Source organism: Triticum dicoccoides, chromosome 6A (assembly GCF_002162155.2).
Source record: "Triticum dicoccoides isolate Atlit2015 ecotype Zavitan chromosome 6A, WEW_v2.0, whole genome shotgun sequence".
Taxonomy (NCBI): Eukaryota; Viridiplantae; Streptophyta; class Magnoliopsida; order Poales; family Poaceae; genus Triticum; species Triticum dicoccoides.
Window position 1 is genome coordinate 215,049,450 of NC_041390.1, and position 7,413 is coordinate 215,056,862.

A 7,413-nucleotide genomic window follows, 5' to 3' on the forward strand; every position below is an offset into this window, starting at 1 on the left:
CATGCGCGTAATACTTTGCTTTGATAACTTCTAAATTTTTGCAATAAGTATATGAGTTCTTTATGACTAATGTTGAGTCCATGGATTATACGCACTCCCACCCTTCCACCCTTGCTAGCCTCTCTAATACCACGCAACTTTCGCCGGTATCATACACCTACCATATACCTTCCTCAAAACAGCCACCATACCTACCTATTATGGCATTTCCATAGCCATTCCGAGATATATTGCCATGCAACTTTCCACCATCTAGTTCATCATGACACATCCATCATTGTCATATTGCTTAGCATGATCATGTAGTTGACATAGTATTTGTGGCAAAGCCACCGTTCATAATTATTTCATACTTGTCACTCATGATTCATTGCATATCCCAGTACACCGCTGGAGGCATTCATATAGAGTCATACTTTGTTTTAGTATCGAGTTGTAAATAAATAAAAGTGTGATGATCATCATTCAATAGAGCATTGTCCCCAAAAAAAGAGAAAGGCCAAAGAAAAAAGAAGAAGGCCCAAAAAAGGGGCAATGCTACTATCCTTTTTTTTCACACTTGTGCTTCAAAGTAGCACCATGATATAGCAAGTCTCATATATTGTGCTTCAAAGTAGCACCATGTTCTTCATATAGAGAGTCTCATATGTTGTCACTTTCATATACTAGTGGGAATTTTACGTTATAGAACTTGGCTTGTACATTCCAATGATGGGCTTCCTAAAATTGCCCTAGGTCTTCGTGAGCAAGCAAGTTGGATGCACACCCACTAGTTCCTTTTGTTGAGCTTTCATACATTTATAGCTCTAGTGCATCCGTTGCATGGCAATCCCTACTCACTCACATTGATATCTATTGATGGGCATCTCCATAGCCCGTTGATATGCCTAGTTGATGTGAGACTATCTTCTTCTTTTTGTCTTCTCCACAACCACCATTCTATTCCACCTACAGTGCTATATCCATGGCTCACGCTCATGTATTGCGTGAAGATTGAAAAGGTTTTGAAAAAGTTAGAGTATGAAACAATTGCTTGGCTTGTCATCGGGGTTGTGCATGATTTAAATACTTTGTGTGGGGAAGATGGAGCATAGCCAGACTATATGATTTTGTAGGGATAACTTTCTTTGGCCATGTTATTTTGAGAAGACATAATTGCTTTGTTAGTATGCTTGAAGTATTGTTATTTTCTATGTCAATATAAACTTTTGTCTTGAATCTTTCTAATCTGAATATTCATACCACAATTAAGAAGATTTGCATTGAAATTATGCCAAGTAGCACTCCGCATCAAAAATTCTCTTTTTATCATTTACCTACTCGAGGACGAGCAGGAATTAAGGTTGGGGATGCCTGATACGTCTCCAACGTATCTATAATTTTTGATTGCTCCATGATATATTATCTACTATTTTGGACTATATTGAGCTTTATTTTTCACTTTTATATTATTTTTGGGACTAACCTATTAACCGGAGGCCCAGCCCAGAATTGTTGTTTTTTGCCTATTTCAGTGTTTCGGATAAACAGAATATCAAACGGAGTCCAAACGGAATAAAATCTTCGGAAACGTGATTTTCTCACCGAACGTGATCCAGGAGACTTGGACCCTACTGCAAGGGATCAAAGAGGTGGTCACTAGGGTGGGGGCGCCCCCCTAGGGCACGCCCCCTGCCTCGTGGGCCCCTCGGTGCTCCACCGACGTACTCCTTCCTCCTATATATACACACGTACCCCCAAATGATTAGAACAGGAGCCAAAACCCTAACTCCACCGCCGCAACTTTCTGTATCCATGAGATCCCATCTTGGGGCATGTTCCGGAGCTCCGCCGGAAGAGGGCCGTCATCACGGAGGGCTTCTACGTCATCCTAGCCCTCCGATGAAGTGTGAGTAGTTTACCTCAGACCTTCGGGTCCATAGTTAGTAGCTAGATGGCTTCTTCTCTCTCTTTGAATCTCAATACAAAGTTCTCCCCCTCTCTCGTGGAGATCTATTCGATGTAATCTTCTTTTTGTGGTGTGTTTGTTGAGACCGATGAATTGTGGGTTTATGATCAAGTCTATCTATGAATAATATTTGAATCTTTTCTGAATTCTTTTATGCATGATTGGTTATCTTTGCAAGTCTCTTCGAATTATCTGTTTGGTTTGGCCAACTAGATTGGTAGTTCTTGCCATGGGAGAAGTGCTTAGCTTTGGGTTCGATCTTGTGGTGTCCTTACCTAGTGACAGAAGGGGCAGCAAGTCACGTATTGTATCGTTGCCATCGAGGATAACAAGATGGGGTTTATTTCATATTGCATGAATTTATCTCTCTACATCATGTCATCTTGCTTAAGGCGTTACTCTGTTTTTAACTTAATACTCTAGATGCATGCTGGATAGCGGTCGATGAGTGGAGTAATAATAGTAGATGCAGAATCATTTCGATCTACTTGTCATGAACGTGATGCCTATATACATGATCATGCCTAGATATTCTCATAATTATGCTCAATTCTATCAATTGCTCAACAGTAATTTGTTCACCCACCGTAGAATACTTATGCTCTTGAGAGAAGCCACTAGTGAAACCTATGGCCCCCGGGTCTATTTGTGATGGCCTGGCTTATTAGGGATGATAGACTACTCATATCAATAAGGAATTCCTTCTTTTCTGGAAGCCCATTCGGGCAGAACTCCAAAGTTAAGTGTGCTCAGCTTGGATTAGTGTCAGGATGGGTGACCGACCGGGAAGTTGCTCCCGGGTGCGCATGAGTGAGGACAAATTGCACAGAAAAGACTAGTATTGATCTGTGGGGCCAGTCTAGATCCCGCCAGGAGTAACGACCACCGGCGGGTGTGACTGGGGGCGTTACAAGTTGGTATCAGAGCCGACCCTCGCGGTTACACGGATGGTTGCGGACAGGTGTATGGTCATGTTGTTCATGACGTTTGTGACCCGTCATGGCACACGACCTGGCTCATGTACTGGACTGGAAGCACAGACGTATGTGCCAAGAGAGAACATTCCTGTGGCCCGACGAGGACGTCGGTTCCTCTGACTGGGGGTGTATGTGATGGCCTGGCTTACTAGGGACGATAGACTACTCATATCAATAAGGAATTCCTTCTTTTCCGGAAGCCCATTCAGACAGAACTCCAAAGTTAAGCGTGCTCGGCTTGGATTAGTGTCAGGATGGATGACCGACCGGGAAGTTGCTCCCGGGTGCGCATGAGTGAGGATAAATTGCGCAGAAAAGACTAGTATTGATCTGTGGGGCCAGTCTAGATCCCTCCAGGAGTAACGAACACCGGCGGGTGTGTCCGGGGCATTACACTATTCTCATCATATCAATCTCCATCACTTTTATATTGTTTTGTTTTTTTACTTTGTCTTTTACTTTTTACTTTGCATCTTTATATCAAAAATACCAAAAGTATTCTATCTATCAGATCTCACTCTCGTAAGTGACCGTGAAGGGCTTGACAACCCCTAATCGCGTTGGTTGCGAGTAGCTATCGCTTTGTGCAGGTGCGCATGAGTGAGGACAAATTGCACAGAAAAGACTAGTATTGATCTGTGGGGCCAGTCTAGATCCCGCCAGGAGTAACGACCACCGGCGGGTGTGACTGGGGGCGTTACAAGTTGGTATCAGAGCCGACCCTCGCGGTTACACGGATGGTTGCGGACAGGTGTATGGTCATGTTGTTCATGACGTTTGTGACCCGTCATGGCACACGACCTGGCTCATGTACTGGACTGGAAGCACAGACGTATGTGCCAAGAGAGAACATTCCTGTGGCCCGACGAGGACGTCGGTTCCTCTGACTGGGGGTGTATGTGATGGCCTGGCTTACTAGGGACGATAGACTACTCATATCAATAAGGAATTCCTTCTTTTCCGGAAGCCCATTCAGACAGAACTCCAAAGTTAAGCGTGCTCGGCTTGGATTAGTGTCAGGATGGATGACCGACCGGGAAGTTGCTCCCGGGTGCGCATGAGTGAGGATAAATTGCGCAGAAAAGACTAGTATTGATCTGTGGGGCCAGTCTAGATCCCTCCAGGAGTAACGAACACCGGCGGGTGTGTCCGGGGCATTACACTATTCTCATCATATCAATCTCCATCACTTTTATATTGTTTTGTTTTTTTACTTTGTCTTTTACTTTTTACTTTGCATCTTTATATCAAAAATACCAAAAGTATTCTATCTATCAGATCTCACTCTCGTAAGTGACCGTGAAGGGCTTGACAACCCCTAATCGCGTTGGTTGCGAGTAGCTATCGCTTTGTGCAGGTACGAGGGACTTGAGCATGGGCTCCTACTGGATTGATACCTTGGTTCTCAAAAAATGAGGAAAATACTTACGCTACTCTGCTGCATCATCCCTTCCTCTTCAGGGAAAACCAATGCAAGCTCAAGACGTAGCAGTTTATCTTTAGCACAAGGTTTAGCAATTCTAGCAGTTTCACCATCGAACTGAATAACGTGCCCATCAATATTATCAGACAAGAGGTCTTTAACGATAGCAATATTAGGTTCTACTTTAACTTGCTCAGGGGGTGTATAAGTTCTAATATTGCTTTTACGAACAACTGTTGAAGCTTTAGCATGATCCTTTATTCTAACAGGGAAATATGGTTTCTCAACATAAGAAGTAGGAACAATAGGATCATTATAAGTGACAGTCTTTTCTTCAACTTTAATAGGTGCAGCTACTTTTACTTCTATAGGAGGATGATATTTAAACCACTTCTCCTTAGGGAGATCAACATAAGTAGCAAAAGATTCACAGAAAGAAGCTACTATCTCAGAGTCAAGTCCATATTTAGTGCTAAACTTACGGAAAATATCGGTGTCCATAAAAGATTTAACACAATCAAACTTAGGTGTCATACCTGACTCCTTACCTTCGTCGAGGTCCCAATCTTCATAGTTGCATTTAATTCTATCCAATAAATTCCATCTGAATTCAATAGTCTTCATCATAAAAGAGCCAGCACAAGAAGTATCAAGCATGGTTTGATTACTATGAGAAAGTCGAGCATAAAAACTTTGCATAATGATTTCTCTCGAGAGATCATGATTGGGGCATGAATATAACATTGATTTAAGCCTCCCCCAAGCTTGAGCGATGCTTTCTCCTTTGCGAGGCCAGAAATTATATATACAATTGCGATCACGATGAACAAGATGCATATGGTAATACTTTTGATGAAATTCCAGTTTCAATCTTTTTATAGTTCCATGATTTCATATCATCACATAGCCTATACCGTATCAATGCGTCTCCCTTCAAAGATAAAGGGAAGACCTTCTTCTTAGCAACATCACCGGGTATACCTGCAAGCTTAAATAATCCACAAACTTCATCCACATATATTAAGTGCTCATCAGGATGTTTTGTTCCATCTCCTGTAAAAAGGTTAGCTAGCAGTTTTTCCATCATACCCGAAGGAAATTCAAAAGGAGTTTAATTTTCAATAGGTTCAGTAGGTTGAGGAGCAACTCTTTGCTCTACTGGACGGGGTGAAGATACCCCGAACAAGCCCCTCAGAGAATTACTTTCCATAGTAACAAGTGACAGTAAATTTCAGCACACTATATAATTTTTTCCTTACCAAATTCCACCTACCAAAGGCGCTACACTCCCCGGCAACGGCGCCAGAAAAGAGTCTTGATGACCCACAAGTATAGGGGATCTATCGTAGTCCTTTCGATAAGTAAGAGTGTCGAACCCAACAAGGAGCAGAAGGAAATGATAAGCGGTTTTCAGCAAGGTATTCTCTGCAAGTACTGAAATAAGTGGTAACAGATAGTTTTGTGATAAGATAAATTGTAACGAGCAACAAGTAACAAAAGTAAATAAAGTGCAGCAAGGTGACCCAATCCTTTTTGTAGCAAAGGACAAGCCAGAACAAACTCTTATAATAGGAAAAGCGCTCCCAAGGACACATGGGAATATCGTCAAACTAGTTTTCATCATGTTCATATGATTCGCGTTCGGTACTTTGATAATTTGATATGTGGGTGGATCGGTGCTTGGGTGCTGTTCTTACTTGAAGAAGCATCCCACTTATGATTAACCTCTATTGCAAGCATCAGCAACTACAACAAAAGTATTAAGGTAAACCTAACCATAGCATGAAACATATGGATCCAAATCAGCCCCTTACAAAGCAACACATAAACTAGGGTTTAAACTTCTGTCACTCTAGCAACCCATCATCTACTTATTACTTCCCAATGCCTTCCTCTAGGCCCAAATAATGGTGAAGTGTTATGTAGTCAGCGTTCACATAACACCACTAGAGGCTAGACAACATACATCTTATCAAAATATCAAACGAATACCAAATTCACATGACTACTAATAGCAAGACTTCTCCCTTGTCCTCAGGAACAAACGTAATTACTCACAAAGCATATTTATGTTCATAATCAGAGGGGTAATAATATGCATATAGGATCTGAACATATGATCTTCCACCAAATAAACCAACTAGCATCAACTACAAGGAGTAATCAACACTACTAGCAACCTACTAGCACCAATCCCGGACTTTGAGACAAGAATTGGATACAAGAGATGAACTAGGGTTTGGAGATGAGATGGTGCTGGTGAAGATGTTGATGGAGATTGCCCTCTCCCGATGAGAGGAGCGTTGGTGATGACGATGGTGATGATTTCCCCCTCCCGGAGGGAAGTATCCCCGACAGAACAGCTCTGCCGGAGCTCTAGATTGGTTCCGCCAAGGTTCCGCCTCGTGGCGGCGGAGTCTCGTCCCGAAAAGTTCCTTCTTATTTTTTTCTCATCGAAAGACTTCATATAGCAGAAGATGGACGTCTGAGAGCCACCAGGGGGCCCACGAGGTAGGGGGGCGCGCCCCCCACCCTCGTGAGCAGGGTGTGCCCCCCTGGTCTTCATCTTTTCCCCCATACCCGATTGTTGCGACCAGATGATGGATCCCAGGAGCCAGACGACACCACTGATGACTATTGCTACCCCGAGGGTGCCTACTACTACGTGACGGCTGCTGACGACTTGGAGTAGTTAGGAGGCTCCCAGGCAGGAGGCCTGGCCTTTTCGACCATTGTTGCTTTTGTGCTAGCCTTCTTAAGGCAAAACTTGTTTAACTCATGTCTGTACTCAGACATTGCTGCTTCCGCTGACTCTTGTGTTTTCGAGCTTATGTATTCAAGCCCTCGAGGCCCCTGGCTTGTAATATAAAGCTTGTATTATTTTTTATTTGTGTCTAGAGTTGTGTTGTGATATCTTCCCATGAGTCCTTGATCGTGATCGTACACATTTGCGTGTATGATTAGTGTACGATTGAATCGAGGTCGTCACACCTTCTGCCCGAAGTGTCCGACACCACCGACTGCATCCGCGATCGCCGCCATGCTCCACCTTGCACCAGTCGGAC